Source organism: Doryrhamphus excisus, chromosome 14 (assembly GCF_030265055.1).
Source record: "Doryrhamphus excisus isolate RoL2022-K1 chromosome 14, RoL_Dexc_1.0, whole genome shotgun sequence".
NCBI classification, from domain to species: domain Eukaryota; kingdom Metazoa; phylum Chordata; class Actinopteri; order Syngnathiformes; family Syngnathidae; genus Doryrhamphus; species Doryrhamphus excisus.
This window is the reverse complement of record NC_080479.1, coordinates 12,558,153-12,584,698: the sequence shown is the minus strand read 5'-3', so window position 1 is coordinate 12,584,698 and position 26,546 is coordinate 12,558,153. Positions and strand designations below refer to the sequence as shown.

Sequence of the window (26,546 nt, the reverse complement as noted above, 5' to 3'; positions counted from 1 at the left end):
ATCTTTAGTTGCTGGCTGCTGTATTTGATCTTAGCTGAGGGAAAGATTGAGGCTGAAACATCAGAATGCACTCTGGACCCACAACCCCTTGCCAGAAAACCTTCTGTGTGTGTGTGTGTGTGTGTGTGTGTTTGTGTCCTTGTGCGCACACCTATCCTAGGCATGTGTGAAGGTTTACGGAAACTAATAAAACCACCACAACATTGAACCATAACAGCCGCTCCCGTCCCCTGACTGATTGATGCGTTGTATATATCCCATGTGGTAATCGGATCCCTCTCTTCCAGAGGTTGTTGTAAATACAGGCTGCTGAAGTACCAGGCTGCCAGGCAGACAGGCGGGCTGTCTCTGGTGGGGCTTTAGCCATGCTCTGAAGCCCCGCCGCTGCACTGCGGAGGCCCCCCGAGGGCACAGACGAACACATGATCCCCCCCCCCCACCTAGCATGACAAGATCAAGCAACGATAACATTTCTGCGTGTGAATTTGCAGGAGGAGGTCATCCGAGGTCTGTGTTAGCACGCATGTGTGGATTCAATAGACGTCTGACTTGATTTGATGAGTAAATGAGCGGTTAGGGAGCTGGCGCTACGATGTGAATTTATGCGGTTAGTTGACGATGACAACGCAACAGGACAGACAAACACACCCTTATGCTTGTCAGTTGTTTTGAATGACAACCCCCCACCGTCTCCCTCCTTTCCCTGTCGGCATGGGTTACAGATACCTGCAAAGTCACGTAAGTGTCATACAATCCCCGCAACCAAAACAGCAACCTGTTTGGGTTGTAACTAGAGTTGGGAAAAGGAATAGATGGGAATTTACAGGAATGAACCGGAACTGGTATGCATTTCAGGTTAGTTTGAAGTCCCTTTCACACTGCCTGGAAATGTCTGGACATGGAATTTGGGGGCTCAAGTTGGCAATTTTGTGACTTTGGGGGTGCTATGAGAGCAGAGACAAGATGCTACCTGTGTAACAGGGGATACTGTAAAGCTGGCAACACCCTGTTGAAAACAATTGTCTGTGTCTGGCGTCTGCCGCATCATGATGTTGTTATGCAACTAATTATCTGATCGTGAGACGGCAAGTTGCTGTGTGAACTTCAAGATAGTAGAATATTTTTATTTGATTCTTCTGTTATCATGTGATAGTTCATACTCACGTCTAACAGTACTGCGCTGCAGAGCACTAGCACTGAACCAGAAGTCACTGTGTGCACGTTTTAATGCTGCGTAACTAGATTGTTGCTGTTGTCATTTCACGCCGCTTAGCGATAATGAGGAATACTGCAACACGTGTTGACCGTTTTTCATAGATATATCACCCCTTTCAGTCTCAAATTTTATGTTGACAATGTATGTTGATGTCAACTTAAGCATAATATCTCAAAACAACGTCAACAACTCGCAGTCAGTTATTCCTAAATGTACCAAAGAGGAGTAACCAGATGCAGTGGGAACAGAATGCTCCAATGTGACATGTTTGGATGTCTGTTCAAGCCTTCAGGTGACACATTTGTTGATGTTTATTTAGCGATAGCGCCGCCTTTTCTTTCACTGTTGCGCCTAAAAGCATTGAAGTGAAGCAAATGTACACAATACGTGTGACACACGAACTCGGAGAGACTAATGAGAATGAGCAGAGAGCTACCACCCACTGCAGCAGACAGCACCCAGAGAGTCACTGTGCAGAAAGTCAGCATAAACAAAAGGTACAAAAGCCATCTGGGCCAAGCGGCTACACTACATCCACAGACAATAGGCTCTCATTCATGCCGCCCAGCCCAGCTAGGGCCATCTGCTCCTGGTGAGAGTGAGTGGGAGACGGGACCTCCTTACCTCCAGGAGGTCCCAAAGTGAAACAGGAATCGCGCTTGTTTGATATTAGCATAATATTATAGCTTTGACCAACCGGCTGTATGAAATATGAAATGAAGATGAGTTTCTTCATGAAACCAAGACGACAGATGCATTGACTCAATGTGGCGTGTGAATCTGCACTATGAGAACATGTGTGGGCTTTTTTTTTTGGGGGGGGGGGGGGGTGCAACAATGGTGAGAGGCCAGCAACAGTGGCCTGCATTCAACACAAGAATAAATATCACCACAAAAGGAGCGCTGCATTCAAATGCCATTTTTTGCAAACTATAATTTTCCGTGTATTTGCTGTCTCTATGTCATTATCGACCATGTGGAAAATTAGCCTATTACGCATGGGTAATTTGTAATTATCATCAAACCTCTCTCTTTTTAACTAGAGCTGAATAGAGAATACACAATTTTCTCTCTATCACAATTCTGATTAAACGAAGATGAAAAAAAACACCCCTCAAAAGGAATTGTTGGTCTTTCCATTGCTCTTGACTTCAGAGATTTGTTCAACAGTATACTGGATACACAATTCAATTAATTGTACTCCAAGAATAATATTTTGATGCCTAGAGCGTCTGAAGATTCTGAGTAAAGATTGATCTTGGACTAAAGCTTATTGCCTCATGTGCTGGAGAGTCTAATCATAATAAACAAAAGCAAAACCATGTTGTGTGTTCCATGGTTCCAATTTATCCCACTTCAAGGAGATGCTTCTTTTTGCACATCCCAACTCCTTAAACAGACTTGGCATTTTCTTGACCTGGGATGCCTGAATGCAAGTGTGCAACATTTCACATCCGCCTTTTACTTAATACACAGCCCGCAGAGGTGCTGTGTCAAAACGTCTCCTGATGAAAGATCGTGTCTCATAATTTATGCTGGCTAATGATTGGGTTGTGAAACACAGCCATCACCAGAAAATGTGGAAGTCTCTCTCAGCCACTGACACCGGGTTGTCAGAGGCTTGACATTAATGAGAGAGTCTCCAGCTTGTACACACTCCCTGTGACACCACTCACCCTGGGGGGGTAGGTGGCCTTAAAATGGCCCGAATTGTTTGAGCTGACTCATAAATGTTGCGCTAAAGATGCCTGACAATCGGGATTGCCTGAGATAAGATTGATTGGCTGAAACCAGTAGGTAAACTAACACAAGCACTGCATCAAAAAGGTTTCACCTTAAAAGTGCTATCTGTCTTGATTTATGTTATGTATCTTTTCAATGTGAAATGAAATGAAATAATTTTCATAGTTAATAGCATAGGAAACCAGTTTACGACTTTAACATTATTAAAGCCCTCAATATATGAAATAACACCCCTATAGTCACCTTTACAGTCATATTACCAAAAATACCAGATATAATCAGACAAAATAAGCCATTTAAGACATAAATAAGTAGTGAATGTGTTCTGGATGTGTGAGGACAGGAAGTGACGTTGGGTGTTCAGAGTTGAGTTTTAGCTTGTTGTGGGTTACGCCCTAAATAGTCGTCTTATTAATGTAATGTCATGTCAATGTAGAATGCTATATTCACAATTTGAATGCGTCTTCTTAATGGCTCGTATTCATTCATTCATTCATTTTCTGCCGCTTATCCTCACGAGGGTCACGGGGGTGCTGGAGCCTATCCCAGCTGTCTTCAAGCGAGAGGCGGAGTACACATGCCAATCACAGGGCACACTCACATTCATACCTATGGACAATTTGGAGTCGCCAATTAACCTAGCATGTTTTTGGAATGTGGGAGGAAACAGGGAGAACATGCAAACTCCACACAGAGATGACCGAGTGTAGGATTGAACTCGGGTCTCCTAGCTGTGAGGTCTGCGCACTAACCACCTGGCCACCGTGCAGCCCGGCTCCTATTCATAATATACTTAAGTTAGTCATATTCACAATAGTTACAAAGGAAGTCATGTTTATTTATATAACCTTTATATATACATATTTATATAAGGGCTTAACAAGCAGGCAACAATAGACGATAAATGATGACAATGTTATGTTGTTAGAAACATATTCCAAAGGCAAACAGTGGATGCATTTAAAAACAAACAGCACACACAGTAAATATTGTATAGTTTACACAGTGAATGACTTTTGATGTACAGTCTTTGTCATTAAATGTAAATGAAACTATGCGTGTATGTCTGTGCGGACCCGCAGGGTTCAAAAAGGTTTGTGACAAGCTTTGACAAGTACAGCACGGTGCTGCTCCTCATCGCTGTCAAACAAAGCCAGTCGAAGAAAGCCCAAATAACAGGTCTCATAGCAGAGACAGCCACTGATGTCAGAACTCAAATGTTATATAGTCAATGATCTATTGTCACTCAATGTATTTCTTCCTCTGCTTCCTTTTAAACTTGTTAAACGCCTAGTAATTCCTTTCTTAGCCGTGCTCTCTCTCAACACCAGTCCCTTACCTGAATAAGTGCTAGAATGCACCTCTCTCAACTTGTCTGAACATGAACGACGGTGACTTATGTGCCAAGTATGAACTGACATTCGGGAGAGAAATGTGGAGAACATAAAGGGAATAAGAAAAAGGAAGGATATTTTGTGTGCTTTCGTGTATTTCCTTGGTGAGAGGCTGTTGTGGGTTTAGTTAGTGTGGTGTCGGGGTCTTGTCACCTTGACAACCAGGCCTGTATTTCACTCACTTGCTAAACAGAGCGTCTGAGGGAGGCCCCTGGCTTCTAACCCCCTGTCAAACCCGTCTATAGCTTCTCACACACACACACACACACACACACACACACACACACAGCAAATGCATCCACTATGTTCATTTAACTCACTTCACAAGTGTTACACAACCTGTTTACGTCCCACTGAAACCCTCCTTTGTGTGTCAGCGCGACTCGTTCAATACAGTCTGCGTACCTGGCATGCAGAGTGGAAACAACAGGCATAGAACGTCACGGGAATCAGCCTGCTACGAAAGCTACTGTACTACATGGACAAAAGTATGTGGACACATGCCAGGCAAGTGCGTTATACATCTCAATACTATTATAATACTATACTAAAATATCACATTTGTTCACTGGTTTTAACGCAAGAAGCACTGTACTGGCGCATGTAGCTACAGCCATATCTGAGTGTCCTTAACATCAATTACACAGGAAAGAATATCGGTTTTAGAGAGGTTTGAAGCAATGCATTGTGACTTTGTCATATTCTATCTGTATGTGACAAAGTAATTCAATTTGACAATCAGGACACCACATCAATGTGGTTATTGGCCCCATCCCTACACTGCAAAAACTGAAGCAAGATGAATTATCTGTAATCAAGGTCAAGATCAAGTTATGTTCTTTTATTATGGTAGACCAATCTGTTTTAAATATGAGTATATAAATATATATATACATATAAATGAAACAACATTTGGCTTGCCTACTGACCAGACTTCAGTTAGTCTGACATTGAGCGTAGTCGGTGTGTTGTTAGTCTTAGTATTTATTCTTCCTTAGATGTCAGTTTTTATGGTAACTGTAGACAGAATTAGGATTAACAAGAGTGTCTTTTTATTGCTGACACAGCAAATTAGACATTGGTTATCACCCCCCGCCCCCGCCCCATCCCTGACACTGACAGACAGAATGGAACAAAATATGGAGGTTTAGAGCGTCTGCTCTTGTGGGAGATTCTGGGGTGTGTCTATGGGAATTTTTTGTTCTTTCAACCAGAAGAACAAGGCCTGACTCACAGGTTGTTTTAATGGTTTTGAGATCAGGGATCCCAAGTTATTTCAGACTAAATCTACGCCAAACTGCTTTGACAAAGTGTACAGTTGTCCAAAATGGTATTGGTACAATGGGAAATTAATATTAAAGTAGAACTAAGGGGTCTAGCCTAACGCCTGACCAATTAATTGATAATAATTAACTTTAATGTGTGTTATTTTTGACTTTGGAATTATGTATGTGAAAGTACGTGATGGGTCTTAGTCCGATCTGTCAACAAGAGTCAGCAGAAAGACGCTGAAATGGCGCCGACAGCCATAACAACATTGCCCCGGTGCACAAAAGCAGCACAGACAGATGAATGGGACGCACTGAAAAGCATAGGAGTGCATCGCTTGAAAGATGGATGCTCTAATGGACGGATGATTAATGTGACAAGAGAAATGACAGATGCTGCCAGATTAAATAGTTGAATTGACAGATAGACGGAAAGGCAGATGAATAGAGACGCAAGGTGTCAAAAAATGAGAAGGTATTGGAAAGAAAAATGGATGTTTTCTGAGAGTATAATGTGGCTTGAAAAACCTGAAATCTGAGGTGTTGACAGCCTCTCATAGGTGTTGAGAAAAAAAAACATCTAAACTTGCCCAAAATCCTGACTCTCCATCAGCAGCGGGGACTTCCGATTTTCTCTGCTTGACTGCATGGGCAGAAAAGAGGGACGGATTGCACGAGGGGAGGGCTGACATTCCCCCGTGTACTGTCAATAGAGACGTCTGATGGTGAAAAGAGTAGATTCCCTCTCTCTTTGCCTCGCCCTGTCACATCTATCAATGGTGTGAATGAAAGGCCTGACGACAGAGCAGCACTCTCACGCCGGCACAAGGGAGGAGCTGACTAATACATCTGTACTTCATAATTGCGTTGCGTGGCTTCAGCCTTCATAAGGCTTTTGTCAGTGTCTCGCTGTGAGTGTTGACATCTCGCTATTTACGTCCCCGCTGTTGCCCATTTGTTTTTGCTGCCGTCTTAATTTACCGTCTTTTGTCAGCCGAGACAAACTGTCTTGTAAATTATTGCAATAACAATCAGTTGTGGGGGGATATTTGGAGCTCTGCGCTCAATATTCCCTTCTAACAGACACAACAAACTGGAAGTCATTTCTTGACCCTCAAAAATACCAAGCCGCAACCTCCTCTGTCTCAGGAAATTGCAATTCAAAGCTTGTCAAGAGTCATAATTTACAGTTAGCTCAAAGTATCTAGATGAGTTTATAAGAATTTGTCGTGAAACCGTTACAATGTTATTGTGTAGACTTTGAAGTTGACTTTAAGAGATGTCATAATTACAGCATTTACCATTGAGAAATGATTGCTGTGGTACGAACGGAGATAATATAACAACGAGAGATTGAGAAGCAAAGTGCTTAACTTAACAGACCCCAGCAACTAGCCGGAACTACTTTCCTTCACAACGAAAACCGACAAGAACTCAGCTCCCAGGATGAAGTAGAGGGAAAAGTCACTGTTGATGCACTACACTAATGATGGGGATGTCATACAAATATTTTCTCTAGTATTTCAAATCACGGGGGCGTGAAAACATTTCTGTCCCTTTTTTGTGTTGGGGGGCATGACAGAAAATAATTAAGAACCACTGCGCTAGCTTAATAGCCTACTTCACGCCTGAAGTCTGGCAAGTGTGAGTGCTCTATAAGATATGCTCAACTTTAGCATACTTCCTGTAGGCGTGCAACGTAGCTGAGTTATAGAATGACAGTAATGCACTCAAGCACTCACAATAATCCAAGAGCCAAATGCACGGCTACATTATGTAATAATTGTGTAATTGAATGAATGCGATTGTTTCTCTCGCATGTTATTAATGACGGCGGCAACCTTGCACAACACAGCAGGAATAATCACACTGGCAGGAAATACAGATGGTGCAAACCTCCAGAAACCTTCAACAAGAGGAAAGACAGATTAGGCCTTTGCCAGAAAACGTCCCATGTTCTGGAATTCTTTGAACAGCTTCTAGTGTTAACTGAGCATGCTCACTGGCGTTACTACTAAGACTGACCTATATTGCAGATCCAACCAGTGCAAACCATTCCTTGAGTAATAAAGATGTTATTTTTAAATAGCTAATACCTGTCCTGTTTAGACAGGTTTTAGACATTTCCTTCTTTGGCCACAGTGCAGACCAAAAAACCCAATACAGCAGATACCACAAAAGTAGACCTGTGCCATTTAAAATATTGACAAGGAGACAAAGAGAGCCATGATTTAATATGATCGCTGGGACTGGAGCTTAAATCAAAGCATGTTTGTTCTGATTTATGAGCCGTGGCTCAGGAGGGAGAGCGGGTCATCCACTAATCACAGGGGTTGGTGAGTCCCAGCTTCCCGTGTCCAAGTGACGTCCCCCCACCGCCTCCTGAACCCCAAATTGCTCCTGATGATCAGTCCTTTCCTCAGTCGATTGCTGCCTTCTGCGACTGGCCGAATAAGAGGCCACTTGTAAAGTTCTCCATCGCCAGCTTACTGGAGCCCCAAATTGTGTTTAACCTTTCATATTAAGAGACTAAATATTTATAGCACTTATCACTATAACACCATCAATTCCAGCCTCCCAAGAAAGCAGTTGGCATAAATCAACCTCTCTCAAATATATCCAATAAAATCTGCCCATTATGATTCTCATCAAGGGAGAATTTACTGCACTGCATTAGTTTTATCTGGTGGCGGCCAATAGGTTGAAAGTGAGGGGATATCATTGCTATATAAATGCAGTCAATTGCCATATAGATTTTATAGAGTGACTTTGACATCTTACTTGTTTTATACATAAAATCTGTCAGTTGAACAATTCACCTGATAGCAACCAGAGCTGAGCTTGACATATGAATATAAGACAAAATGATGAAAATGTTTCACTTTAATGTGGCGTAGGTGCACCACTGAAGGAGACGTCTGCTGCAAAATAACACGGGTCATCAATCAAATCTCAAGCGGCAATAACATTTGTACTTGAAGCCCACAGGTCTTTACACGGTTAAGCAACGTATACCGTCCTCTTGTGACCTATTAACCGATACAAACGGAGCTTCTGCACCAACAAATCTGCGGTTGTGAAAGATAAAGTTTTACAACATGCTCGTGCTTTATGCTCCTTGTCTTCCTGCAGGAGCGCTTTGTGTCCCTCATATCACTTTTCTACCCTCACTCATCTGTCATGTGGCTTTGGAAATAACATTGATGGAGCGGCAATGTTATATTATCAATTAACACATGAGAATAGAGTAAAGCTTATTATTTTTTGTCCATATATCCATCCATCCATCCGTTGTCTATGCCAACAGACAAAGACAACTTGTTGAGTTGTGCGTTCAGAATGAAGCGTTGTGATCTTCTCTCATGTCACTCATCAGTTCATAGCTGTGGGATGAGGAGTGATGATAAGCTAAAAAGATACAGTAGAACCTGGCACACTCATAAGCCAGCAGTTCCACATAGTGACGGTACACACATAAGCTCAGGTTTGTCCATTCTTTGACACACCCGTCTACTGACCCTTCAGTCACGCACACACACACAACACGTAGAAGTCTCTCATTCATTAATCTTCATTTCAACACACACTCTGGCCGCCGTCAGCACATATGCTCCCAACAATCACTTGGCACTGTGCACACACTCTCTCCATATACCACACACTCACGGACACACACTGACACAACTAGCTCTCGAAGGGCAAGATCTGATTGCTGACACTGATATCGGGTACCCTCCTGCTGTTCGGCCGTCCATCTGGCTGCCCGATCAGAAGACAGAAGTGAGGTCCTCGCAGTGGGACCCCTGTCACTGTACGTTTTGGAAAGACTGAGGGCAGATCCAAACTGACATATAGGATAATACTAGCATCAACTGAACCCTTTCCTGTTGTTATTCATTGGGATTACTGTGGGATTTGACATGTGATGTGGTCATATTTAGTTGTGACCCTCCATGAGATCTCATTCCGTGGACAGAAAGTTGGCAATGATCTTCTAAGCCAGGGGTCACTAACTGACTATCTGACCTGTGTCCAGACCAAACCCAGACGGAGTCCTATACAGGCCAACTTATTTGAGGATGTTAAGTTTTGATGGGTGGACTTTACGGTACTGGTTGATCAGATTAGGAAATTTGCTGACCAATTGCATCTGTGCAATGGCGCTATACAGTGCGACTACCTAGGGTCTGTTTGCACTGTGCATCGGTTTCAGCACCTTGGCGTGTTTGTTCCATAGATCAATGGCATGAATGGAGTGAGCCCTTTTGTGAGTCATACAGTGTCTTTGTCTTGGTGGGTGGAGGCGGGGCAGGTAGCATACACACAGAGTGCAGAAGAGCATTAGTAGAAATAATAATAGTAAAAGTAATGTTAAAATCGGCTGTACAGGGGACGTGTGGTTAGCACACAGGCCTCATAGTTAGGAGACCCGAGTTCAATTCCACTCTTTGTGGAGGTTGCATGTTCTCCCTGTGCATGCGTGGGTTTTCTCTGGGGACTTTGGTTTCCTCCCACATTCAAAAAACATGCTAGGTTAATTGGCCACTCCAAATTGTCCATAGGTATGAATGTGTGAAAGGTTGTTCATCTATATGTGCCGTGTGATTGGTTGGCGACCAATCCAGGGTGTACCCCGCCTCTCGCCCGAAGACAGCTGGGATAGGCCACAGCACCCCCTGCGACCCTCGTGAGGATAAGCGGTAGAAAATGAATGAATGAATAAATGTTAAAATCTCGTCTCAACCAATCTCATATATCATCCCGTGTTGTTTTAACCCATTCTTATTTTATCACGTTTACAACTTCCAAAGACCCCTAAAAAGTGTGTGTCCTGGGATGACTGATCCCAGTCCACTAATGTCTCCCCTGATTTCCCACAACAGAGACAAATAAACTCTAAGCCTGTGTTTGGCCAAGCAAATCAGCACTGTTGAACGATTCAATCCCAGCGTTTATTGTGGTTCTTTACGCCATGCATTCCAATTGAAGCTCCGAACACGAACAGGCATGTCAGGAGGGGGGAAAAAAAACACCCACTTATCCTCTGTATATTTGTTTATCTCCCTTTCTGTCTGCAGCTCTGTCAATAAGTCTCTTGTTCTGATAGTTACGTTCTCCGTCACTATACTGCACTTCAGCTAAACAATGCTTGAACATTTTGGTCAGATTTGAAGCACTGAACATTCATTGAAAATGTGTATTGAACAGAAAGGCCTATGTGAGCCCCCTCTCCAAGTCCCCAGCTGTGACTTGGCTGTCAGAGACACATTTGTATTGCTAGCCGAGAAGGGGGGCGACAGGAAGGTTTAGGTGTTGTAATCAAACTCCCTCTCGTTCACCCCCCCACCGGCTCATACAGCACTCAAATTCAGCACTAATTGGCTTGACACATGGCGGCCAGGGACCCTGTCTGCCCGCTAACCCCTGGAAAGAGATGAGAGGGAGAAGGCTTATACTATTTCCAATTGGTACTAATAGACTGCCATAAGCTCATTTGCTGGCCTTATTCAAAACTATGTAGAAATTGGATCAATTGTATCTTAAATATACACATTAGGTATACCAATAAGATGCAAAGCTAAGTTAGCTTTTTAAAAAACAGAATTGGTGGTGCAGTTCTACACAATTATATCACTGCAAACTTTAGTGGAAGCTCTAAAGTTGTAATCTGTAGAAATTTCTAAATAATTTATCCCATGGGAAATAATGGAAAAATAAATTACCTCTTCCGGGTGCGGAAGGGGGGCAATCTGTCACCTTCATAAAACTTTTACTAACGATACAGGCAATTTTATATAAAATTGTAACACTATTCAAGCATTAAAATGCAGTACACTAACAATATTAATGAGCAAAAATAACAAAATGTAAAAAAGGAGGTGATTTTGCTGAGGCAAAATGGATAAATTTATTTATTTATCTGTACAAACCATTGTATGAGTTGCTGGCACCAGCATGGCTCAAGCATGAAAAAAGACAATAACTTACCAACCAAATTTTATGAGTATATCCCTCCCTGCCTTTCACACCCCCCAACACCACACCGGGCCCTTCTAGTACTACATATTCAAATTCTGATCAAAGTCGTGGCGGCACGGTGGTCTAGGGGTTAGCGCACAGACCTCACAGCTAGGAGACCAGGGTTCAATCCCACCCTCGGGCATCTCTGTGTGGAGTTTGCATGTTCTCCCCGTACATGCGTTTTCTCCGGGTACTCCGGTTTCCTCCAACATTCCAAAAACATTGGCGACTCCAAATTGTCCATATGAATGTGAGTGTGAATGGTTGTTTGTCTATATGTGCCCTGTGATTGGCTGGCGACCAGTCTAGGGTTTACCCCGCCTTACGCCCGAAGACAGGGATAGACGGATAGAGGGATAGAAGACACCCCCCGCGACCCTCGTGAGGAAAAGCGGTAGAAAATGAATGAATGATCAAAGTCGTGAGCAAATCTGTGTATAGAATACAACAGAGTACTGTACAGCAGGCTAGTAAGTATAGTAGTAACACTTGCCTGCCTGTCATGTTGACAGTTACATGAATTGTGTTTTAGACGGTAAATGAATTGGCCTGGTACTAAAGACATTGGGGTATAACACATACGTCTTGGTGATGCAATCCTGTTTAGCTATAATTGGAACTATAAGATTAACAGTCTTGTTTTTTATCTACCCCACTATCTCTTCAAGCATCCCGCCCCCCCCAGCGACACTCCTCCTCTCTCTTTTAAGCTTCCTTGTTTCTGGACGCCTCCCTTTCAGAGTTTTATGTCTTGCAGTTCTTTGACTGGCGAACCATTACCCCCGCCTTCCCCCAAGAGCAACAAACTGATCCATGGTCACACTTTATAAGCTGTCAACTGAAGCATGCTCCTCTGCCGACAGGTGAGGAATGTTTCCATTCACCTCTCCATCTCTCCGCGGGTGTCTCTCCTCATGCGCGCGCACACACATTTTCTCGCTGAAGATGAAAAGATGAAAGGGACGTGACAGCAGAAGACAGAAGATGAGAGGAGCGAGGAGAGCGGGAAATCCGATCAGTCATCGCTCGAGAGTTTCTTTTCGCCTCCTGTGCGGCACCGTCCCTCCTCATTGCTGCAGGGCTCTCCTGGAATGGAAGCCGACTGCAGGCCTTGTCCGCCTGAGTGCCCTCCTGTTCACTTTTAATCACAGCAGAGATGTATGACGCTCAAACAGGAGCTAATTGCATTTTCAGCTGTAATTTCTGCAGGCTTGACATATAGTGTGTGTGTTGATCCATATTAACTTCGGAATTAGCCCGAGTCCACGCACTTGATTAGCTTAGGTTTCACCGTGGCGACTCTCGCCCACCCTGCAGGCATCACGGGTAGCTGCTAACGGAAGCGAGGGATAGTGGGAAAACACGGAGGCCCCGGGGTCAATGTGTCACCATCACTCAGTGTCTTCTCCTGCTCATGCGGCCACTCTGCATGCGTACAAACACACACATATGAAAATGTCCCAGCCATCAGCTTGTGTATGACATCAGAATTGTGACAAAGACAAGGTGGCCCAAGCTGAGAGTGCTAGTGTGCAGGCTTGAAGCCATAATGACACTAAACAGCCTGTATATAAGCTTACCTCTCAAAGGTGACCCCCCCCCCCCCCCCACACACACACAACATGGCAGCTCACGTTGGGCAGCCAAATGGACTTGTTTTGATTGTGTGTGTACGTGAAAGAGACGACATGTGCATGCTTTCACCAGTGGGAATGAAAAGTGGTGGCCACACAAAAGGAATCAATCACACTTGTTGCTGATTGAGGCTCAGCTCGGCACAGCCTTCCCTCCATCTTCCTCCTCCTCTTGCTCTCCTCAGCTGGGAGTGATTAAGCTGAGTCGAGGGGGGGGGGGGGGGGGGGAGCGGGCGGAGGGGTTAGAGGAGGGGACAGGGCACTCACTCACGGGGCTGAGTAATGGCTTCCAGAGACACCCCGCTCCCCGGCTCTGTGCAGCAAGAGGGCTAATCAGGAGTGACGGCTCGCCCCGTTTGGACAGTGTAAAAGCAGGAACGCTCCTGTCAGGCACAGACTTGGACAGCCCAAAACGCCCCCCACTTCACTCTCTCCTCACCGCAGGAACCCCACCGCCAGGCCACCACTCAGCCCTGCCACAGCCATCTGACATAGATATGCTGGGTAAAAAAGAAGAAGGAGGAGGGGAACCATGGGGAGAGAAAAGGGGAAGTCAGAAAGGAGAGAATAATTCACGAAAGACAACAGACAGCCAAAAGATCAGTCCATGCATGCTTCCATGTAGATGAGTGCGTGAACACAATATTTTGACCTATCGTCCACATTAGCAGTTGAGTCCATCGTTTAGGGTCTGATGTGCCAACATAGTAGGACCTCTGTGTGACTATAGGGCCCTATAACGTCTGTGTTAATTGGCCAATAAAAACAGAATCTACTCTTAAAGATTGACATCTTGTGAAGGAAAGGCTGCAATCGTGAGGAGAAGGCACGTTTGTGTAGGGAAATATTTCCGCAGTGTACCGTTCATTCGTAGTGGCATGTTCGCACAAACATTAACCAGCCCCCTCCTGCACTAAACATGTTGAAGGGGTAAACTGAAACACCGACTAAGTCGTCAAAACGTGAGCTCATTGACTGCCAAATAACCCGCCATGGGGCCAAAGTAGGTTTTGCTTGCCAACCATTTGATAAAAATAAGTGAGCCATGCTGTATGTGGAGTCCGCATCAACAATAACTTCCATCCATTCATCATTTAGAATTATTTCACATTGTTTCATGCATGTAAACCTATAATTATTCTCCATAAAATGTATTTTTGTTAATATGTTTGGGTGTCTGGAACAGATTCATTTGATTTACACCATTTTGTATGTGAAGGAATTAACAAAATGTGACGAAAACGTATAGGAATGGCTGGGTTAGCTTAATTTAGCGGAGCATGCTAGTGTGTGCCACTCACATTTGCTGTTATTGGTATTGTGTTTTTTTCCAGAAATTACTTTCTTCAGGCTGCTGATTGGTTATACGGATCTCAGGGTGAGGGGCTAAAGCGCCCCCTGCTGTTTTGGCATGTGATTCCCTGCCAGCGGATATGATTTCTTGTGGAAAAAAAAACATTTTTTTAGTAGAAATATATTTGTAGCTGTGGACATGGCCTTAGACTGACTGTATGCCTAATGGAACCTCAGTGCGACCGGAGAAAGCCATCATGTTCATTTAACAGTACACAGCTCAAACCACGCCGCCGTGCTTGTGCTGAGGTGCATGCAAGAAGTGTATGTTACAATGCAGTCTGCTGATTTGTTCTGTTTCCACGGTGATTGGTTTCCATCACCAGTCCGAAGCCTGAACCATCGACGGGGGCTCCCTCCTTCCCACTTTTCATTTTTCAATTTCACTTTCATCAACTGCTGTAGCCTGTTTTTTTTCCCCCCTCTTTTTTCCTTTTTGTATTTCCAGACAGAAAGCGTGTGAAGTGTGAAATTAGAAAGCGTGTGTGTGTGGGTAAATGATGGGATGCAACAAAGGGAAGCACACACATGAACACACACACAGATATGAACACACAACATACACCATTGCATAAGCAATCAGACAAAACTCATTGCCTTCAAAGTGAGTACAGGGTAAAATTGAACGGAATGCATTGCCGTGACTGCAAATGACATCATTAAAAAGTGAATATGCAAGTAGAAATTGTTCCTTTATTGGATTTTTGGTCACCCCTGTTTTATGTTGTGGACTACAATGAGAAGACATACTTATTAGAGGTTATTTCATCCTTAAAGGAGCTCCTGTTCCATGTCACCCTTCAGCAAAGACACACACAAAGAAACACACATCGTGTTCCCCCACCTGGATTTCACTGACAGACTGAGATGTTGGCACAGTGGAAGCCTGGAGAAGGAGGTCAGGGGCGCAAGGGCAGTCAGGTCCCTCAGACGTCCATCAAAATGACAGGTACCCCAGCCTTAAAACTCCTAGGCCCACCCCAAACCTAGTTTCCCTTTTTACACACACAGAACACACACATACACACACTCATGCATTGAAATACCAGGCATGAAAAGTAGCCCCGCAGCGTAGGAGACCAGCTCTCTGCAATTAGGACATTCTGCGGCCATGAAATCACTCTGAAAATTAGCTCCAGGAAGCGAGAGGAGGGAGGCCCAGTCCTAAAAGACCGGCACAGAAAAGGGGGGAAAAAATGAGAGTGAAAGAAAAAGTCTGAATTTTAGGGAGGAAGAAAGTGTTCTGGATCTCCTCAGCAGTCAAACTCACCAGCCACATGTGCCAGCGAGGCGAGAAGGAAAGAATTTAGCAATGATCCCATGTAATGACGGCTGTTAAGATTAACAATTAATCCTCTGGCCTCATGACATGTTAGATTTGGTGCTAAGAGGTGTGAAATGCCTCCAACAAGGACTCAGTTGGCTAAAATGAACTGTGTGTGTGTGTGTGTGTGTGTCACGGATGGCTGACAGTGTCCAGGACCCAGGTCCTGACAGGAGAAGGAACCAGGGTTCGGTTCTCGGCTCACGACCAAAGAGACCTGCTCTATGTTCTCCTTTCCAGTTTGATCTTTCTACGACAAAGTCTGCTCTATTTTCTGCAGCTCTGCAGTGCTCCTGTCTCCTCACTGTGACCTCCTGCTGCTGCATAGACATCTTCCAGCGGATAGGTTGGTTAGTCTGTACCATCTGACCTTTTCGAGACAGACTTTTGGATAACTTGCTTTATTTTGGCATTCATTTGCGTATGAGCCCAGCTGTGGGTTGTTACTGGTAGGGAAGGGGTACCAGATGGTTGAAGCCGTGAAGTAAGAGGCGTAAATTACAATAGGTGAAGAAGTGGAACTTTGTAACAACCATGTTCAAGGTGTTGCGTCCCTCAGAAATATAGTCAAACCTTTGGAGGTAAACACATGGTTGCTAGGTTACCGTTAAAAAGGTAGTACTTCCAAGGTTGCGGAGTTCTCATCTTGTGTTGTATCAACATGTGTTTTCATTCAGTTCTCACGGTGGAACAAGCAACACACGATCAGACGAGCTGCCGCTCAAGCTATGGCAGAAGATGAGAATTCTTTCGAGAGCCAACAAGTGAGAGAGATGTTTTTTGTGGTATCCAAGAAGGCAGGCAATGAGAAATCAAGATCAGCTGAACGACCGCACACTCGCCGTTTCTTGAAACGTACTTGGCAGGAGAAGCCCCCACCTTGATTAAAGGCTTTTTGCGCTTTGTGATGGATGTTTTGGCTGATGACATGTTTGCTTTTTCCCAGTCTTGTCAGCCTGTGGGGGCATGTTAACCTTCCCTCCGAATGAGCCTGATTGTCCGTGTTGTTTGTACGTGTCCACTGTCTAATTAGCTGCTGTTTCTTTCAGGTGTCCCTTCTCCTCTTTGCCCTTTAATCAGAGCTGAGGCCCCCGTTGTGGCCGGAAGGAAACTCTGTCCGAGGAAGTGCCTGTCTGATATTGTGCAGCTGGCCTTGCTGCGGCAGCGGTGCCAATCGCTAATCTATTCATCTTAGGAAAAGGAAAAGTAGCATTCCCATTCTTGTGCCTTTTCAGCGTAGAATCCTGTCTTAAATGGGAAGTGTGGATTTGTGCGTGATTGTTTTGTGCTCATTGATTGACAGCTTGCTGATGGGTGTGACAGAAATAGACATTTTCCACTCCATGCATAACATTTTCTAAGAAAACAAGTTGCATCTTAAGTGTACCTTACCCCCCCAGCCCCCCCTCTGACAACCTCATACATCCATTGAGTGGTGATGTCATCACTGAGGAAACCACTGCCTGGACAGTGTGAGGGAACATGAAAATGAGATTGGACACTGGCGCTTGTTTTTAATAAACACCATGTTGCAACATGACCGGAATAACATGTTACCGCAATGACTACAATGGCCCCTGGGAGAGGAAACACATCAGGATGGGGGTGAGAGAGACAGTCTTAGAAACACACACCGGTGGATTCTTTGGGTCTGCTTCATCAAACTTGCTGAAGTTTAGGCGAAGTTGCATCCAGCAGTATTTGAATCCTTCCCAAACTGACAATCTGACCTGCACGCACAGATGATAAAAACATCATGGGATTTAGTAGCAAATTGGATGAAAGATGAAGCATTAAATCATAAACAGTCAAACCTCGGATTTCATATGCTCCAGTTTTTGTTTGATTTATTTTTTGTACGCTGCCATGGTTTTTGTACAGTATTGCTTGTCTTTTACACTTTACTGTATAGTTTTGCTAAATCGACTGCACAAAGAAAACACACATGCATTTATTTATTGAGTGTGACTGCCAAATAACCCGCCATGGGGCCAAAGTAGGTTTTGCTTGCCAACCATTTGATTAAAAAAAGGGAGCCAGGCTGTATGTGGAGTCTGCATCAACAATAACTTCCATCCATTCATTATTTAGAATTATTTCACATTGTTTCATGCATGTAAACCTATAATTATTCATTCATTCATTCATTCATTTTCTACCGCTTTTTCATCACGAGGGTCGCGGGGGTGCTGGAGCCTATCCCAGCTGTCTTCGGGCGTGAGGCGGCGTACACCCTGGACTGGTCGCCAGCCAATCACAGGGCACATATAGACAAACAACCATTCACACTCACATTCATACCTATGGACAATTTGGAGTCGCCAATTAACCTAGCATGTTTTTTGGAATGTGGGAGGAACCTATAATTATTCTCCATAAAATGTATTTTTGTTAATATGTTTGGGTGTCTGGAAGAGATTAATTTGATTTACATCATTTTGTATGTGAAGGAATTAACAAAATGTGACGAAAACTGTGGTATCACTTGTATGTCAGTGATATACTGCTTTTAAAATGTGCTTTTCATTGACTCAAACTAGACAAAAATGAAAGAAAAAACACAGTGCCACTATAGAAGTGGTTCTATAAGGCATGTGTTCCATGTGGATATCTCATCCATGCTAATAGACTCCCACCCTCCCATGCCACATACTGCTTTCAAAGGCAACGTGGAGGACAGAGAGGATGCTGATGCGAGCAGAAAGCCAGTGTGCCTAGCCCAGATCCTTCAACAGTCTGTATTATGCTGCTGTTAGGGTGAAGGGTGAGAGGTTAGAGAGCTGGAGGGGACGGGGCGGAGCGTCAGAGGAGGTGGCCGGCTCTCTCCTTCACCCGTACACCAGCTGCCTCTGACGGATGGACACATATGCTGACATTCATGCCTAAGCACACTCTCCACATTAACCCACTCAACCTCTGTCTCTCCCTTGAGCTCCAATCACTTCTCCCTGTTTTTAACAAAGACGCTTCACTGTTTGATGCCAGAATTAGTCACGCAGGTGCTTGGTGCCTTTTCCACATTTGACCCGCGGGTATACTGTGACATTTAACCAGTCTGCCTCCATTTCTCATCACCAGTTTTCTATCCTTTACATCCTGTAATGCATTGAGTCAAATAATTTATTGAAAAGATGTCTGTTGTATTGTGATTGCAGGGAAGGAGACTGGAAAGATGCAAAAGGTGCAGATACGCGCTATGAAGAAGTTGCCTGCAGGGCAGATGTTAAACACACTGTGACTGAGGTGAGACACCACAAGTCAGCACCACTGTCAGCGCCGGGCAGGAGAAATTGCACTCCTTCATACAATGCAGTGATTCCCAACACCGTGACACAGCCATGAGAAGTCATCATGCGTGTGGAATTCATTCCACTATTAATTCACTACTAATAATGTCTCTTCATCTATCTATGCCAGTGACATATAGTGACAGGCAGGACAATGAAATTCTCTTTCACGGGATGACAAGAGGTACATAATTAACCTGTGTGTTCACCTGTTGCCATTCACACATTTTTGTTTGCTGGTGTGCTTTACCCAATAAAAGGCTGGGAAACATTGCTTTAATGAGCCTCAGTGGTATGCAACATCAGCTGAGGTTGGTTCATAAAACTGAAAAATATGTAATGCAGAGTTGTGTTTGTGTAGCGAGCAGCTGTTTCTGCAATAAGAACAGAGAATGCTCTTTATTATTCTTAGTGCAATATGCACCTTTATCCCACTGCAAACAACTACAGTAATGGAAATATTAGTATGTATCTAGTCTATCAGTATGCATTCATGCATCAGGGGTGCATGTAGAATCAGATACACCAGGATCAATAAGCATGGATCACTGGGAATGGGATTGTTTGTCTCAGGTGAAGAGTCCTCATTCTTTGCCTGCCAGTGTGATGTAGGTCCGAGTCATCAAGGTGATGGAAATGAGCACAGGCGCTGATCCGTGGGCCCAATCGACACGTGTGCTGGCCCGTGAGCACACGGCCGATCTGGCCTCCTCCTTCTCCGCCTCCTCCGTCATCCCCGCCGTCTACTCCCATGGTTTCCTCCCCGTGGTTTATTATTACGCCGTAATCGCTTCCATCTGCCTCTCAAGCAACCCGGTAGACCAAAAATCAAGAACAAAAGACGAGTGAAACAGAAAACAGGGCGGGTGAGATTTTTCCCGTCCAATACAAATAATTCTCTCCTCCTTTATTTGAGTCCTTCGTCAGAGCAAATAAAAATGAGAGTGGAGTCACTTTTCCCTTTCTGTCAGGGTATTATAATTTAGCATGACTTTTGCACAGCTTCACGCACAATTAGGAATTCAGCGGGTCTGTGCGAAAAGACGTGATTCATGATGTTTTACATTACCGCCTACTTGTGATCACTGCGGAGGACACCCTTCGTGTTTATGCATGTGTTCATTTCATTTCAATCACTTCTAACAGGGGAGTTGAATCTGATTTTCACAACATAAACACATGAAATCCTGTTTTATAGTTCACTTCCTGACTGGCAGCAATCAGCTGTTATGTTTGATGTGTGCACATCTCGGGTCAGCAGACGGGGGCGAGGGAATACACACTTTTAAACCACACAGGATTCCCGCTCCTCTGATCTTGCAAGAGATTAGCCCACCGCCCCAATTACAGCCAATCAAAGCCAATTAAATCAAATTTGGACCAATTATGGGTAATTACAATGCCCGGGAGATCGATAGCTGCTGGGAGATGATGCAGCAGACTGTCACTTTAAAGAAAACATGGCAAATGGTCACTAAATCTCTGTCTAAGGCGTAGTGCTGGAATTTTTCAAAGGATTTCCTGCAGCCTAAAAATACAAACATTATATCGTGCTCCTGTTGCTTCCCTCCCTCCCTTCATTTTTTTTTTTTTTTGGCAAATTGTGAAGGTTGAACTAGTGGAAAACTGAAATGAATGACCACAAATCCGCTGTGCGCTCACACCGCCGCCAGTCCAAGACAATTTTTCATGTTGTTTTTCTCCCGACATGTTTGACTGCTGTGATTGTCAGCCATTTACTTTAAATCAATCCCCGTTTTTGACAGTAGTGCATGTGGTAATGTTGTTTTCCCACTTCGGGATGCATTTCAAGAGTAATGTTTTTTGAAATACCAAATGCTGAGCTCACATATATTGTGTGTTTTTTTTGTTTTTTTTTTTTGCCTAAACGCTGTATGTTTTTGCAATAGTTCAACCACTCTCACTGGGTGCTATGGAATGTCTCTGGCTTGTGTTATTGTATGGCTTTGAGTTTCTGACTTGCCAGGCAGTTGCTGTTTGACTTGGGTTGATGCAGCGTATTCACATACAAATTTCTGTCCTTTTCTGACATTGCACAGACACCGAGAAATGTGGAAAACCAAGCGGTTCTTCGGCTTAAATTCAAGCTGGCAGTCTTGAACCATCACGTTTGTCCATCAAACAGCGGCGTTCCTGTCCGTCAAAAGGTCAGCCTCTAACCACGTCATGTCCCGCCTCTTGTTCTCGTTCATTTCACTTCCAGTTGCAGCCAAAACGTTTAATGTAGACAATTCTGTTTTCCATTCCAAAGAGCAGTTGATCTTATCATTGTGATTAAAATCCTCGCTCAGATTTTTTGGCTCCGACGGCTGACATAGAATGATGAGGTCTATTTCAACTAAAGAGCACAGCATAGTTTTATTCTGTTTTGAATAATGAGTTTAAAATACTCACATAAGAGCTTCCCTGTGTAATAAACCCAGATATAAAGTGAGCTTACATTGCTACATATGCATCTGCGTATTTAGGGTGGGAGGGTTCAAAGGAAACATGGAGGATAAATAAACAGTCTTGCAGAATTGGAGAAGGTTCAGCGCTGATTGCCTGGCTAAGATTGACTCTGCTCGGGTTTATTTGTCCTTGTCAGCGAGATAAACATCAGAGTGAGCCTTTGACAAGAAAAATGAATGGCGTCCATGAGAGGATGAACACACGTGAGCAGAAAGCGACCAACACATGGTCATGTGTACATGCATCTGGGAACACACATGCTCTCTCTGATGGATGTTCAAACATTTCCTGTATGTGTGCTAAATATTTCAGAAATATTGCTGGTGTAGTTAAGGAAACAAGGAACAAGGAAACCAAAACACCTCTCTGTATGTACTTGTACAACACTGCAAACTAGCACATTATTGCACCTCTTGCACTGAATCATATTTGATTGTGCAATTGTACCTCGTGTTGTATTGGTAAATATCCAAGCTGAGTTACACCCCCACCCAACACACATACACACACATTCCTTCATGCCTTCCCTGGCCCCTGCAATGAAGAGACCCCTTTTTAAGAGCTGTCAGTCAGAGGTGGTCACCATGGAAGTGACTCGAGCTCATAACAAAAGCCCTTAAGAGTTTCTCACAAGGCAAAATGGAAAGGCACACAGACCAACACAACAAAGAAGGCGACAGACAACAGACAGCCAGAGACTTCCACATCAGCGTTAGACGAGATGGAGATTGACTGACTGAGCGAGTGTGAAGCCACTTGGATGAAGATGGATTGAAAGGACGTGATGGACAAATGAGACAGAAGCATAGTGAGATAAAAAGGTTTGATAAGAGTGTTGGCAAAGAGGAAGGATTCAAGTTTTCTTTCTTTGTCACACATCCTATCTTGTCTCGTTACTTACAAAAACATTCCAAACAAATATGAGACACATTGTCGAAGCCAATTGGAATAGGAATGGTTGGTGGAGGTGGCAAATAAAGCCATATAGGGAGCGTGGGACAGCGGGTCAAGAGGTGAGGGGTCAGTGGGGCATGGGGGGGGCTGTGGTTACAGGGTTACGTGGATGTGTGGGCCTCGGGGTAGTGTGCCAGGCTGAAAGGCACCTGGGTGGGCCATGTGATGGGAAACAGGGTACAGAGCAGAGATGCTTGATTGGGGTTGAAATGGGTGTGCCAGCAATGCACTCGGGTACCGACGGTACATAGCTGCTGGGTCAAGGTGCCTTCGGAAGTGTGTCCGTACCTTGTTGATTGACTGAACGTACCACCGGCGTTCCTGCCTTCCTGTCCTGCCAACCTACCAACCTACAGTAGCTTGCTGTCCGTTCTACCAACCTACTTCACTGTCACATCTTCCCTTCCTATCCTGTCCATCCTGCCGATTCCTACTTACCTTGTGCCTGTCCGTCTGTTTATCACTATCTACTTCACACTCCTTACTACAAAAACATTTCTTAAAAGGATTTACTGTTCAAAAAACAAGAAACACTCCTCCCTACAAAGGATGAAAAGGAAAAAATCCCCAAGGAAGAAGTGGAAAAAAGACAGAAAGGTTGAAAAGAGGGTGAGAAGACAAGCATGAGCCAAAGAGAGACAGAAGAAAGGCGGTGGCAGGAAGAAAAAGAGCTGAGAGAAAAAGTTAAAAGAGATTACTTTCGGGTTCAGGGACGCCCTTTCTGGCTGCTTACTGGCTGTCACTCAGTGCCTGGCTCCAAGGCGGAGGGACGGCTGGCTCTCATTGGTGTCATTCAGCCGTCAGTCGGCCTGACAGGCGGACCATAGGGCCCCATGTTGTGGTGCGGAAACTGTCTGTCAGCCAGGCAGCAGCTGCGTATGACATCATCCCAGATCAGGTTTGCAACACGTAAAGATAAACTGTATGTGTGACGAAGAACACACACGCGTTTATGTTAAATTTGGACATTCAGATCATGGAAACAACATACCATGGACACCTTTTGATGCCAAACATCGCAAACATGCACGTACACACATTCGCTCATACTTGACTCCCAGTGGAGCCCACCTCGTGGCCTTGCCAATCTCCAGGCTGTCCTCCCCTCCACTTTGCTCTCCAAAAGACCTGCTCGCTGGCAGGACGGCAACACTCGGACATCTGCAAACCAGAACGCAACACACAAACACACACATGCATGTGCACACCTGACAGCTGGCTGGACAGTTAGACAGGCAAAGACAAGAAGCAGAGTCTCCCTTGTGCTGTCGATGGAATTAATTAAGCACACAAAAACATAGAAGGAGATCAACACACAAATAAATCACAACGGGCTTCCATACACACAAATTGTTCTCGTGGACAGCTTGGCAACAAGACAGCACCCATCTGTTTGGAGCTAATTTAACATGGTCACTAAGACAAAAGAGACAAAGGCCTGTCTTGTGAACATTGACGAAGTGACTGCCAACCAAGAAACACTTCAAGCTGTAATGTGTACAATTCACTCTCCTGTCAATATGGCTACATCCAAACTTGGTTGGGCCTACGCATCAAATTGCACTCGCTCAACGAGAAACACACTTAAAAGCATATTTTGGATTTTACCGATCCGGGTTTTGCAGTAACGAGTAGTTTCTGTGTGAAACCGAAAAATGAAATGTACATTCATTCATCATTCATTCATTTTCTACCGCTTTTTCCTCACGAGGGTTGCGGGGGTGCTGGAGCCTATCCCAGCTGTCTTCGGGCGAGAGGCAGGGTACACCCTGGACTGGTCACCAGCCAATCACAGGGCACATATAAACAAACAACCATTCACACTCACATTCATACCTATGGACAATTTGGAGTCGCCAATTAACCTAGCATGTTTTTGGAATGTGGGAGGAAACCGGAGTACCCGGAGAAAACCCACACATGCACGGGGAGAACATGCAAACTCCACACAGAGATGGCCGAGGGTGGAATCGAACCCTGGTCCTCCTAGCTGTGAGGTCTGCGCGCTAACCACTCGACCGCCCTGAAATGTACATTGTTTGGGTTAATGCCGCATTCCAATAGACTCGGCTGTTCCGTGTGTCTGTTTGGCCTCTCGATCGAGCCATCAATCATGACGGGCAGCTGCTGGGCATGTTGGACTTCTGTCTCCGTCTTCCCAATCCTGCAATACACCAGGGCAGTGCCTAAGCCAATCAGCAACAGACCTGCCCTCAATCAATGTCCTCATTGAAAAGAATCACCAGGCACGAAGACCCTCCACTCCACCCTCCACGTTCTGTCAGGTCAGACAGGTTCCCTTGCACCCATTTTGTCAATTGCTAGGAGCGACCAGTTGATCAATTCCCCAATGCCCCAATACCGTTGTCTATGAACAAAGACCCATGCTCCAGTTTCCTGTGATTCCGCCATATTGTTGCAAAGCCAGTGAACTAACCTTGATTGCCGTACAAAATCACATATCTTGGGCCATGTGTGAAGCGTCACAGTCTCCACAGCCGTCTTCTAACAATGTAAGAATCAAGCCAGGACAATGGAAACTCTTCTCCCAAGGCTAATTTTGGAAGGATAATAATAGATATGATAAGACGCCCTGGATGTGTGCAGAATGGAGACAGAGGGTGTGTTTGTGTGGTTGCTTGCAAATTTTACTGCAAGATGAAGACTTGAAGGATGTCGATGACAGCATTGTGTAACGTCTTTATCTTGGCGTCCGCTTTTTACGAGCCTCTTATTCTCTATTGATATAAGAGCCAAGAATTGTGGGGTTTTTTTTGGTGTGTGTCTGTTGGTCTTTTTAGGAAGAAAAAGCCTTTTCTAATTTTGTTATATTGTTTGGAACGCTCCACACTAATCTCAGCAGTTTCGATGCTGCTGGAACAGGCTGTCCAAGACAATCTTCAAGCCATAAGCCAGCATAATGAAGAAGTAATTTGTCCTTGACCCATCTGTGTAATATATATTAGAATGAGGTTGGCCTTGGCCTGACACAAATCAAAGGAGAGGCCATATTTAGTGAAGCTTTTGCATCATTGACATGGGGCTTAGCTCATTAAACTTTTTTACAGGCAGAAAATCAACTTCTCTCAAGTTCTTGAATCTTGCCTCAGTGGCTTTGTTGACGTTGTCCAGGATGCTGTAGAACAGCCTTGGGCTCTCGTAGCGGGCCAGCTGCGTGTCGTGCATGTCGTCGATCAACTTAATAGCTCCTAAAAATGTTCCAGAAATGAGTTAAAACATCAGGCAGTGGCTGCTCGGGGCTTTTGTAGTGTCACTACGCTGAAGGAAGGAAGGAGAGTCCTGCGTCCGGCACCTTCTAACACTGAGAATTCCACTTAAAGCAGTTAGAAAAGCCAGAGGTGGTAACTTGGTGTCACTCCATCCTGATGGCTTAAATACTCCTCAAACTGATGATCCTGATGATCCAAACAAGGCGGGAGTTTGAGTTGCTGTCTGTGGAATGTGTCACTTCCTCACTTCATTGAATGTGTTTTGTTGACTTGCTATAAATAATCTGATAGCTATTCAACATTAGGCTTCCCACCTCTTGGAAGATGACTTTCACAGCTTGTTTTTGCAGAAAATACAAGCTGGGGAAATGTTTTAGTGGCAAAGATGTCATGTCAGGGGCGGATGTAATCTGTACAACAACAGGATGCCAGCTTTTTCACACCCATTATTTAAAAAAAAGCTAGAGAGGAGTATTGGGGCCACACTGATAATACGGTGGACGAGTGGTTAGCATGCAGGCAACACAGTCAGGAGATCGGGAAGACCTTGGTTTGATTCTCCACTTCCACATTCCAAAAACATGCATGTTAAGATAATTGCCCATTGTTATGAATGGTTGTTTGTCTATATGACAGCTGGGATAGGCTCC

The 26,546-nt window shown here is 44.4% G+C and overlaps 1 long non-coding RNA gene across 2 annotated transcripts in view; it reads left to right on the top strand.

Moving 5' to 3' along the window:
• The window catches only part of LOC131102296 (uncharacterized), a 43,756-nt gene that overhangs the window by 6,969 nt on the left and 10,241 nt on the right, over nucleotides 1–26,546 (top strand). For both annotated transcript variants that reach the window (XR_009119418.1, XR_009119419.1), the window contains 2 exons: nucleotides 19,109–19,196; nucleotides 21,301–21,408. This is a non-coding gene — a long non-coding RNA (uncharacterized LOC131102296). The remainder of the gene's footprint in view (nucleotides 1–19,108; nucleotides 19,197–21,300; nucleotides 21,409–26,546) is intronic.